The sequence below is a fragment of the Rhipicephalus microplus genome, chromosome 9, assembly GCF_043290135.1.
Source record: "Rhipicephalus microplus isolate Deutch F79 chromosome 9, USDA_Rmic, whole genome shotgun sequence".
Taxonomy (NCBI): domain Eukaryota; kingdom Metazoa; phylum Arthropoda; class Arachnida; order Ixodida; family Ixodidae; genus Rhipicephalus; species Rhipicephalus microplus.
In genome coordinates this window covers 102,358,943-102,371,626 of record NC_134708.1, presented here as the reverse complement: position 1 = coordinate 102,371,626, position 12,684 = coordinate 102,358,943, and the positions used below count along the sequence as shown (strand labels likewise).

General features: G+C 43.1%; 1 protein-coding gene across 1 annotated transcript in view; it reads right to left on the bottom strand.

Moving 5' to 3' along the window:
* LOC119164668 (L-lactate oxidase) overlaps positions 1–2,237 on the bottom strand; it is a 61,389-nt gene extending 59,152 nt beyond the window's left edge. The window contains exon 1 of the mRNA XM_037416887.2: positions 2,098–2,237. The gene's annotated coding sequence lies outside the window, so the exon portion shown is untranslated. The remainder of the gene's footprint in view (positions 1–2,097) is intronic.
* Between the last annotated feature and the right edge of the window lie 10,447 nt (positions 2,238–12,684).

Genomic DNA, 12,684 nt, shown 5'->3' with positions numbered 1-12,684 from the left:
AATCTGATGATACGGAAATATCAGCCCTTGACCTTCCCCTCTCTGCCATCAGCGTCACAGACACGCCATTCGAACAGCTGAAGGAACCCTGGATTTTCTCGCTCTTGAATATGCTTTCTGACGCATCAAATTCTGGTTACCCGCCTGCTCTTCGCCGCCAAGCAATGCATTTCGCTATACGGGATGGCCTGCTATACCGTCGGAACTATCAAGTGGCGGGTCGTAAATGGCTGCTTGTCATACCCAGCACCTCCACCACTTTGCAAGGGAGTTTAATGGCAACGCCAGAAAATAGGCAGACAGCCGGTACGGACACAAATGCTCAAGCAGTCCAGCATCTACAGCTCGTGCACACGCTCGTGCTTCGCACTCACACATGGTCCCAGTGGTCATTGCCTTGCGAATTCCCCACTACAATATATATATATATATATATATATATATATATATATATATATATATATATATATGGACGGCAACAGCTAGCTGATAATGTCCATAATACTGTTATCGCAATAAAATGAAATTGAACTTCATTCCGTGTGCACACCCAGGCATGGTCCACGACGTAGAAGTAGTTGGCAAGATCTGATACAGTGATCATAGAATGGTATATTGGTAAGACGCGTTCACCGAGATACAAAATAAGCAAAGGCATATTCCGATACACAAGAAACCACATATGGGGCTAGCGGTCAGAGGGAAGTACAGGAATTCAGTTTACCTTCAGAATAGATTTAGGGCTCTAAGCAAGGTAACCGAAAGTAGCGTTAACTCAATGGATAATAATTTTACTAGTATCGTCTAAGAGTGTGCAATAAAGTCGGAGGTACCGTCACTAGACATGACACTGGCAAACTATGTCAAGAGTTGAAAAATATCTTTGAGATGACGAACAACGAAGTCCTCAAATGGAACTGACAAAATAGAGCTAGTGAAGATTTCGAAGTTAATCAATGGGCGTAAGGTAGCTGACAACAGAGGGTATAACATTGGGAGATTGGAGCATACTGTAGTAAGCGTAAGAACCCTGGAAGTTGCGAAAGCAAACTTGTGCATAGGCTAAAATCGGATGTATGCAATAAGAATCAAATAAGCCAATATCAAAACCAATATGAATAGGATAGTTGAGGTGGCGGAGGAGTTCTACAGTGAGCTGTACAGAAACCGAAGCAATCAAATTGATATCGTGAGAAACAATAACAGTACAAAGGAATTCGACATCCTACCAATAACCATAGGAAAGCTGAGGAAAGGGCTATAGAAGAAATGCAAACAGGCAGGGTAGCTGGTGAGGATAAGGTTAAGACTCATCTGCTGTAGGATGGGGGAGATATTGCTGAAAATGGCGGAGAAACGAGCCACCTTATACACGACTTGTCTTTTGACGGAAGGGTACCGGAATCTTTGAAGTACGACAACGCCAACATCGTATTAATCTATACGAAAGAAGACGTGAAGTACTTAAGAACTTACAGGCCGAGCAGCTTCTATCCGTTCTCTACAAACTTTTTACAAAAAATGGCTAATAGAATTAAGGTGACAATACAGTTAATATGGCACAGCGAGTAATGGAAAGGAAAATGATAGGCGTAACATGAAGAGATAAGAAGAGAGCAGTGTGCGTCAGGAAGATAATCGCAGTTAAGGATATTTTAGCTGAAATATAGAAAAAATGAACATGGGCCGGGCACGTAGCACGTAGGCAGGATAACCCCTGGTCATCAAGGGCAACTGAGTGGATTCCCAGAGAAGGCAAACGCATGAAGGGGAGACAGAAAAATTGTTGGGCCGATGAGATTAAATAGTTTGCAGGTATTTTGTGGCAACAGAAAGCACGAGACCGGGTTGATTGGCTATCATGAGAGAATTTTGCCCTGCATTGAGCTTATACAGGGTGATGATGCTGATGATTATTATTTTAGGCAAGCTATGCTACGGCGAGATAGGAGAGGTGGCATCTTTAGAACTAATGTTATTGTAGCACAGCCTAGACAGTGGATGTTTTTACAACGACGTAAATGATTATGGTTATTTTTTGGAGACCTGAAATTGGGAAAAAGAGCAGAACACAAAAAATACGAGCTTATTCCTTACCGATCTTGCAGTTCCGTTGTCTAAGGTGGATTTGTTTCCAGGCGTCGTCGTTCCTTGTTCACAGAAACTTCTGATCTCTGCAAGTATTTAGGAAGCACAAGTTTGCAGGATAGGAAATAAGCGAAAGAATTCCGTTCTCATCAGAGGCTCCACTGGCTGAAACGCAAGCAATAAGAAAAAAGCTGCTTGACTTCCCACTGCGTGAATTGTTGGGTGGCCGCCATATAGGAAACAGCTGGATTCATTCAGGCAGCGTCTGTCCTATTCTCTTTTTTACCATTCCTTCTCATTCGCGCTGTTGGACATCATGACTAAGAGCCATTTTGCTCAGTTTTCCAGCCCAAAGCTTCATTTCTGAGCAGCCGCCGTGCTGTGCTCAGCTGTAGACAAAAAAAACCAGCTACATGTCAATCATAGCAGAGCAACGCCGTATGGTTCTACTTACACTATTCACGTTCTTTCCAGCGGACAGCCAGACCGCAAAGGCTGAGAACGTTTTATTCGCAAACCTTCACAAGCTACTTTCATGGTAGTTTGCTCGCTTTTGCTTATCGATAAATTATTACACCGTTCCCAGCGAAACAGTTACGTCCTCATGATGTGTGCAAAAAAGACATATTGTTTATTTCTGCCCCAAGAAAATACAGTGACAGGGGAGCAGCAAGAAAGCTGTCATAGACAGCTTGATGAGCAACGCCAACCTCTACAGGGTGACAGCGAAAAAGAGCTGGAAGCAAAACTGTCACGTACACACACGACTTCATGTAAAAAAAGATAAAACAATTGCATGACACGATTGACAAAAAATAAGTAAACAGTGTGTTATCTACACTTTCTACTTTAAGTTGCTTCTTTAAAATGTTAGCCTCAATAGGCCATTACATGTTGAAAAAAGAAATGAACCATCGCGAGTCAAATAAGCTAATAAAAATACAGATAAAGAGGAGGGAGAACGGTGCTATTTGAGTTTGGCTTAATTGAAGATAAATTTGTGTTTACGTCACTATATATCGAAGTCACTTCTAAGTGTAGCCATACAGTTTATATATTCCAGACGTGTACGCAATTAGGCACCAGGGAAGAGCGCATTGGAGGGGCTTTTTCTCGCTGTTTATGCGTGCTGTTGGCACCAACCAGTTTAAGGGTTGCCTAATAGGGTAGCCCGTTTATTTCTTGTTATCGCAACGCCCATTAGCGGTATTGTTTCTCTTTTAGGACGAATACTGACCCTGTATTGATATAAATAAATGACTCTGATTTTACCAAAATCAAGAAATACCTTTTTTTTTTGAGTCCAACCATTTGCACAAGAGTATAATGACAAAGTTTTTTTTTTAAATATATATCTTATGTGGACGAAACCGTGATGCCGTGCTCGACGCGAGTTGGCAGCAATTAACGCGAGAATAAAATAAACAGTTATAAAGGAGCAGTTTAATTGACTTTAAATGTGTATATCTTTGGCACAAATGACACCTGTTATTGTGAAAAATTATTTGATAATGTGGTTCACTTGTGGTGCTCTTGCCATATTTGACCGAAATATAGCACCTTAACAATAAAACTGATAAACCATTTTTATTTATTTATTTATTTATTTATTTATTTATTTATTTATTTATTTATTTATTTATTTATTTATTAGCAATATAGTGCTCACCTATGAAGGCTGTAAGCAGTAGTAGCGATACAACGATGAAGGCGTCAGTACAAACTATGAAAAAAAATGGGAACGAAAGGCAATAACAGAATGCTCAAAACACACTGAGTACTTTTAACAGCAATAAAAATATTACCTCAATAATCCAGGAGTAAATCATTAAACTGCAGATAATTTTTTTTATTGCTACCAATGCTTAATGCACATAGAATGAAAGAATATATACATTATTTATATATCAAATGACAGCATCAGATGGTATGTACCATCAAACTGAAGAAAACACGAAACGAAAACCACACAGGTGTAAACATTCAAGTGGAGATTAACATAATAAATCAATACATTTGTGCATTCACACAATCTACAAATGAGCCTTATGTGTCAAAATGAAATCTGCTGTGGTCCTGCACTGAACGACACCGGCTGGGAACTGATTCCCTACCCTTACCACTCGTGGGGGAAATGGGTAGTGAAATTCGTCTGCTCGATAGTTAGTCTCCTAGGTTTTTGAGTGATGAGAGCATGTGATTCGCTTGCTTTCAGAATTAATGAATTGGCCATTTTCTATTCATAATTTGTTGTTATAAATATTGTATGAGTACACCAGTCTTTTTGGGTGACGCTGGCATTCCAGTGGTTCCAGTTTGGCCTCTTCCACTCGCACAATTACTGATTTGCGCCAGCTGTACATGTTAAAATAAAAGATATGGATTTTCTTTCAAGACTGCATGTTTTATAGGTGAATACCATAATGTTTTGAGGAGCTTGGCACAAAGCTCTTCTTAAGTATCTTAGTATAGTTACTGCTTTTTTTTCTCTGTGCGAGAAACGTTCTCGTTCCAGCAAAAATCCGATGTGAGTGCTGTTCAGAGGGCCCGTGTGGCGGCAGAGGAGCTTGGCCTCTCTGTCCCGACGTGGGAGCAGCCAAACTTAGTCCTGGACTGATCCTCAGGACTTCAGTAAAGTTCTCAATACCTTATGACACGTTTTGACACCCTTTAAATTACTTCACTTTGGACAAGACGCTTTCACTTAAGCAATAGGAAGGTTGTAACAGAGGAAGCCGTCTAATTATCCTCGTGATAACTGTCTTTTGGACGTTAATTTTCAGACAGGTTTCACCTCGTTTTTCATTGCGCAGAACAGCTTCATTTGGGGGACGTGGTCGTTAGGGCTGTTCATTCTGTGATAAATTACGCCACTGCAGCACCGACCCTCGTGGAGCACCCGACAGCTGCCGTAGTTTAGCAAACCTTATCGATTGATACATATTGTTGTCTGCAGCGCAAATAGGCCTCTATCCGTGATACTAATGCACTACTCTATATTATGAACCTAACCTTTATTTTAAGTTTTGAATGCGAAACATTGTCAGACGCGTATTGGCTGTAAAAAATTATGTGTATTTAAAATTGAGCATCGCTACCAGCAGCAAAACAATGCACCGTTTCAAGGAGGGGCGTCGCTGCTGAATTCCCCTTTCGAAAACAATGTTGCCTGTTATCGACTAGGTTGTTGTTTTCCGTAAATGTCAGTAAATGCGGGAAAATCATCTGTCTCAGTACCTTACAAAAAAAGCGCAGTAAAGAGATTGACGTGTAACAATTTACTTGGTGCGAGTCCTCACCTTTTGGTATAATTTTACTGTTCTTCCACTGCGTTGGAATAGGAGTTTCTGATAGCAATTTTTTAAATATTACACATACGTACTTAGAGCATCATTCAGCGTACCTAACTAAAAAAGTGTTGGGTATGCCGTAACATCTATTAGGTTACTTTGTCTCCAATTCTAACACCAGTGACAATACACCACCTTAGGATTCAAAAATGTCGCTTAGAGACGGAGCGTATTTTACAGAAATGAAGGATGGCTCGCAGGCATTATCGCGTACGAATACTGATTTGAAAGAGCTGTTCAAAGTCATTGCTAACTGTGCTTAGTCCGTCACGTTGCCACCGTTCATAGGAAGATTTAACTGAAATTTTCGCCTACACGAAAAGTGCCCCGAGATTTTAGCCCGAGCCGTCTGAAGTCACGTGTGACGTCCCAATGCGACATAGTTTTTAATTTCAGCGGCACTGCGCCTTAGGGTGAAGCGTATGGCGCCCAGCTTCGATGTATTCGCAGGACAGGGCGTTGCCGGCCCGTTTTTCTTATCTTTTTTTGCTTTCTGTTCAAGGTGAATTACTTTCTTAGTAAGCCATGGCTTTAGAATTTTTATGAGTTTACAAGTGATTGGTACAAAACTATTGAGACAAATAAAAAAAATTTTAAATAGTCAAAACTAATCAACACTGCTATTACTTGACCTATGAAAAAAATATTGGAGAACGAGGCGTTCATTCTATCCAGAATGCCCCCATCATTCGCACGTGTGAAAACCAAGAAAACTCGCACTTTTTTAGGGTCAAGGCTCATATTTAGCGTCAATTTATTCAACATTGGTCTACTATGTTAATTTGTGGCAATTTATTTGTATGCTTACTACGACGGCACTGTTTTTCCTTTAGCCTCAATGCCGGTGTTTCCAATGTATGTCATGTAACATTTCCAAGTTCAAGCGATGCTGTTTAAATTGCTGTATGATTTGAATGTACTGATGTTTGTCATTCTTAGTATGTCCCACCCCTGTAACAGCAGGAAGGCTAACAGTATTCGGAAACTAAATAAATAAATAAATAAATAAATAAATAAATAAATAAATAAACTTGTGGTGTAATATTACGTTATCTGCAACGGACCGAGAGTACTCGAATATGATTAGGACGGGTCGTTTTCTGTTTGACTTGATCTCACTCGATCCCGTGCTCTGAGAGTCTGATAGGTGGACGTTCATTGCTATAGGCGATTCTCGGTGCTAGTTGGGTGGCTAAGTACTCTATAGTTTTCGTCTTTAGACGTGTATATGCTGTGTTTTTCAGTATTGAAGTTTTTTTTGGCTTTTTAGACTTTTGGCTGCACTGATGTCTCGTAACTCTCCGGGGTCAGGATCGTTCTCTGTGGGCGACCTCTCAGCACAATGATGATTTCACTCTTGACTTGTTTCTCTGCAGTGGCGTGAGCAGTATTCCAGTCACTCTGTTAACGTTGGGTGGGCACTTTATTGAGCTGAATAACCATAAGGCCATACAAGAATATCTCCATGCCGAAACCTCAAACTACCAGAGCATAGTCAACGTACGGCAGTTTGGTCGTGGTGGAATGGTATGCCGATCACCAGATCAGGAATGTGAAAAGAATCTCTTTAAATGTTTTTTTTCCTTTGCTTAGATAGCGGTAAGTGCGTAATATTGCCATATATCGCATGCACCAAAGGTGTCATACATGATCTAGACGTACAAATAAGCCTTGCGGAGTTGCTCGAGAAGCTTTCTGTGGCAGGTGGGATGACGGTCTGCTGGGGTAATTGAGTGGTTGACAACAAACGATTCGCCACAGAGTCAGTGATTGAAACATTTGCAGGTAAATAGTTCCCTCCTGAAATTAAAGCATAGGCATTTGTAATTAGGGTTGATGAGCTAACGTCACGCCCATTGCAATTCCGGAACTGCTGGAAGTTTGGGCATAGCTCTTGCAGCGGCTAATTAGGTGGGGATGTTGTAGGTATGGTGAAGGCCACTCAGATTGAGGTTGCACAACCCAAGATGACTTGTGCTGCTTGTGCGGCCGACATCACGCTGCTGACTTGACAAGGCGCCCGATTCGCCTTGAAGTAGTACAAGTTCTATAAATCCTACAGAAAAGAAAATACTCTAGGAAGGAAGCCATTTAGGCTGTTAAGGAGAGAGCTCATCGTTTCGCTGGTGTCAGGAGACTAAAATCGCGCAGGTGGTTGACGTAGTGGTAGGAACAGCTGTGGCTAGAATGTTGGACCAATTGGTTGCTAGCATCTCCAAATGTATATCTCAAGTTGTTGGTAATGCCATTGCTACAAAGTTGATCCCAACTACTCTGGCTAATCCTGTATTTAATCAAGCGCAGTGCCAGATCAAACCGAGGAATAAGAAGCGCCTCCTTCCATGAGCAAGTCCGTGCTCACGGGCACTGGAAATTCTGTACATATGCCAAGATATCGGCGCAAGTACAACAAATTTAACATTCCTCGCGGAAACACAGATAGCTGGAAAACACATCGCTGATCAACTACTATACAGATCTGTTGTCGGGGAAGAAGGCATCAGAGTTCTCATCGGTTCTGACCAAATGTGGACGGTGATGACAGGAGAGGTCACTCGATGCGCAGGCAATGACACGCTTATTGCTATGAACTCCAAGCTGGGGTGGATGTTTCAAGGAAAAACCAGCATGGCATCGGACGTTACACACTCACGGATTATGGTCTGCGTATTGAAAACCAGTGTACAAGAGAACGACGAATTCTTTTGTTCGTTTTGGAAACTCTAGAGCGTAGTAATAACAGACGCCGTCGACAGTGAGAGCAAGCTCAGTCCAGCGCTCCAGCCATTTGAACAAACCGTCTGCCTTAGGAGCGGAAAATACGAGGTGACGCTGCCCTGGAAGGAAGACCTGGAGCTCTCGGACAACAAGCAAGTGGCTATGACAAGACTTTGGAAACTTCTCTCCCTACTGTGGAATAAGCAAGGACTCTTGGAGACGTATGACACAACCATACGGGAGTACCTACGAGCGGGACATGCAGAAGTTGTCGATGGGCTACCCCTGAATTTGTCAAAATTTTGTTATATACGACATAGAGAAGTGATCCGAGAGAACGCACTCACCACAGAAGTCCGGATCGTTTTCGACGCTTCCTTTCACGCAAAAGGCTGCTTTTCATTGAATGAATGCCTGGTAAAGGCTGAAAACCTGTACCAGCATCTCGTGAAAGTACTATTACGTTTCAGAATGCACCGTATAGCTCTTCTTGCCGACGTTGAAAATGCATTACTTCAAATTTCGATCGCTGATAAAGACAGAGATGCCTTTAGGTTCCTCTGGTTTCGAGAGAAGGAAGCACAGCATTTGTCAGAGGAGGATATTCAAGAGTACAGAATGACGAGTGTGCTAGTCTGAGCGACGTGCAGTCCCTACCTACTGACGCCAACTGTACTCCACCATATGAGAAGCGTGAATTCAAGCAAAACCAGAACCACAAGACTTCTCAGTGAATCATTCTACGTGGACTATCTAGTGGCTGTAACAGAGTCAGATGAAGAAGCACTTCAAACCTGCAGAGAAGCCAAGGAGATTATGCAGCAAGGAAGAATGACACTGAGGAAATATAGCACTTAATCGGATGGATATATTATCGCATTAGAGCACGAGGAAGAGACCCCAGACAAGGAACTGGCCATCCTCCTTGAGACAAGTGTGAAAGTACTTGGAATTACATGGAATCCTCACACGGATAATTTCACATCTTATTTGAGGAGCCTTCTCGAGTTTATAAAAAAAACGTGAGACCAAGTGGTACATTCTTCAGGCTGCTTCCAGTATAAACGACCCCATGAGATTTGTTGAGCCATCCGCCATTACTATAAGAATCTTCTTCCAGAAGTTATGGACACGCGGAATAGCATGGGATGAGCAGCTACCTCCAGATCTTCAGGATGAGTGGCGTGAATGGGTGCATCAACTACCTCTTTTCCAGAATGTTTCCATGCCACGGTATCTTGGCAGCGGAGCCACTTCACCCACATCATCCAGAGAGCTGCAGGTGCACGTATTTTGCGATGCAAGCCCTTTGACATACGGTGCAGTGCTTTACGTCGTACCGAGCTGTTCCGTGAAGCTCGAATTTCTGATCGCAAAAGCCCATGTAACACCTATCAGGAAAATGACACTACCACGGCTAGAGCTTCTAGGAGCCTTGATTGGAGCGAGGCTACGTTGCTATGTGTCAAGTGCACTCACGAGCTTCGAGATCCACTGTACGTTGTGGTCGGATTGCACAATCACACTTTCATGGCTAAAAGGCGACATGACGAAATAGAAGCAGTTTGTGTCGAACAGAGTGAAAAAGATCAGGGACAAAACTGATCCTTCTAGATGGAGTTATTGCCCTGGTCATGTTAATTCAGCCGAGCTGCTCACACGTGGAGTTTCTATGAAGAAATTATTAACCAGTAACATGTGGCGACATGGACCAAACTGGCTACGTGAATCAGAAGAGCGATGGCCTCAACCACCGTCAGAAGCTATCAGCACCGACGACAGAATTTCTTCTGAAATGATTGCCGTGCACATTGTGATATCCAGTGAGACGACGTCAGTACCTGTCCTGGACATAAACACTTACAGCAAAATTGAAAAGCTACTCAAGGTCACTACCAGGGTATTCAGATTCATTGAACGCTGCCGAATGAAAATCGCAGCGCGCACTGAATTTCTCGTAGCTGAAGAGATTGCTGGAGCTGATAATAATTGGATCAGACATGCGCAGCAGCAATCGTTCAGAAACGAAATTAGCTCAATTGGGAAAGGCAGAAGTGCAAAGGAGGACTCTATAAGCAAAGACCTCAAGCTGTTCTTGAATGACAGCACTGTCCTTCGGGTCGGTGGGTGCTTGTTACACCTTGAAGCATCTGGAGAGTTTAGACGCCCAGTCATCCTCCCTCACGATCATTGCTTTTGCACATTATTGACAGTACGAGCACAGTGCGAAACTTTACATGGATGCGTGAGAGACACTTTGTCACAGTTAAGAGAGCAATATTAGATTTGTCGGGCACGACTACTGGACTACTGGGGAAGAAAGGGATATACGGATGCTATCCCTGCAGACGCTTCAGTATATGCCTAGGTGATGCTCCGACAGCTCCTATAGCACGCCAGTGTTTGAAAACGACGAAACCATTCGAAGTCAGTGGAGTTGACTTTGCAGGACCGCTCTTTGTTGCGACTAAAGCCGGGGCCGCAGAGAGCAAATGCTACATAGCACTTTTTGTATGTGCTACATCTAGAGCAGTCCACCTGGAAGAGGTTTCGAGCCGGACCTCAAAAGCCTTCCTCGTGTGTTTACGACGCTTTGTAGCACGAAGGGGTCTCCCTGACATATTTTATTCAGACAATGGAAGATAGTGCAAGAAGACGTCAAGAGAGTTGAAGAAGCTCAGTCGGATAAGTTCCCAAAATGACGTATCAGCATACTTGGGTCCCAAGAGCATCACCTGGAAGTTTATTCTTCCCAGCGCTCCATGGTGGGATGGTTGGTGGGAGCGTCTGGTCCGGACTATCAAGCTTCCACTGAGAAATGTTCTTGGCAAAACTTGACTTAACTTTGAGGAGCTGACTACTGTGCTTTCGGAAGTAGAGGCGGTCGTGAACTCGATGCCTCTCACCTACCTAGAGTCTGACAGCGGGGAGCCTCGTGCGTTAACCCCAGCAGACCTCGTTATAGGAAGGAAACTTAAGGTGCTACCACACGGCGGCAATCACACGCCAATCAACCTAACGCGAACAGAAGCTTCACGACGGCGTGCACACAGAAAATGGCTAAGCGAAAACTTTGGGAACCAGTGGACAAAAGAATATCTGCTTCAACTTCGATCAGCGCACTTTTCGCGTTCTAGACCCACCAAAGAAGATAAAGCAGGGGACATCGTCATAGTCCATGAGGAAAAATTACCCCGACAAATGTGGAAACTTGCAAGGGTTCTGAAAGTGTACAGAGGAGCTGATGACCACGTCCGTTTGTGCAAGATCCAACAACAGCGAGGGGTTGTTACCACAAGGCCGATACAAAAACTTCATTCGCTCGAGCAGAACTAGTGACTTGGCGGCTGGGAGTGTGTTTATTCAAGCGCAGCGCCAGGTGAAACCTAGGAAGAAGAAGCGCCTCCTTCCACGAGCAAGTCCGTGCTCACGGGCACTTGCAGCCAGGAATCGAGAAAAAACAGCTGAAAATAAATGTAGTTCGTAATGTTTAAGCGTCACTTCTTGCCAGTGAATTGTATGCTATTTTAAGCACCTGTGGTCAGTAAAATACCGAGTTCTAGTGATGCTAATGCAGCAAGTAATGATGAGGTGAGTATTGCTGATAACAACTGCGGCTCCTCAGAGTGTATGTCGAACGTTTACCCAAAACAAGAAACAGACCTAAGTGTGCCCACTGATGTCGAGTTGATGTTCGGGCTCAGGCAGGCAGCCGATCTCAATTAAACCACATGTGTTTCTACGTCCTTTCTGTCTAAACTGAAAAAGACTCTGCCTAGTGAAGTACTTGAGAAAGTATTTTGGAGCAAGTTGTTTGCGCAACATTTTTTGCACCAAAATAGCGCGCGTGCCTGAAAGTTCTGCAGTGGAATTGTTGCTCTCTATTCGCTGCTATTGCTGATTAACATTACCTGTGTGATAAGCTGGATGTCCAAATATTCTTACTTCGAATTAACCTGGGTAGCTCAACATACCAATTTTTACTTAAAAAATTACTTGTCGTTCAGACTAGATCACCATACGAGTGGTGGAATAGCCACAATGATTTTGAACAAACGTTTTTATAAATACAAACTGACACAAAGCTCCTCTCTCCAGCATATGAAATATTAGTACCAGGCTTAATTCTCTCGACTGGTCAGATTTTGTCAGTATTGATTCCTTACTTTCCATCAGGCGTACATGATACTCGGCGATTATATACTCTAGTATTCACGTGTGGAGGAAATATTTTTTCAGCAGACGACTTCAGCTCTCTTCATATTACATGAGGAGTAAAAAGTCATTTGTGTAACACCTGGTTTTAGCACTCGGCCCGAGATAATCAATTTTCATGATTCGATTCGGGAAGCCCCACATACGTATGCAGTCATACTTCTCCACCACTGGATTTAACTTTTACAAGCTCCAACCATAACGTTTTGTCTTGGTCAGTCGCCCCGCCGCGGTGGTCTAGTGGCTAAGGTACTCGGCTGCTGACCCGCAGGGCGCGGGTTCGAATCCCGGCTGCGGCGGCTGCATTTCCGAT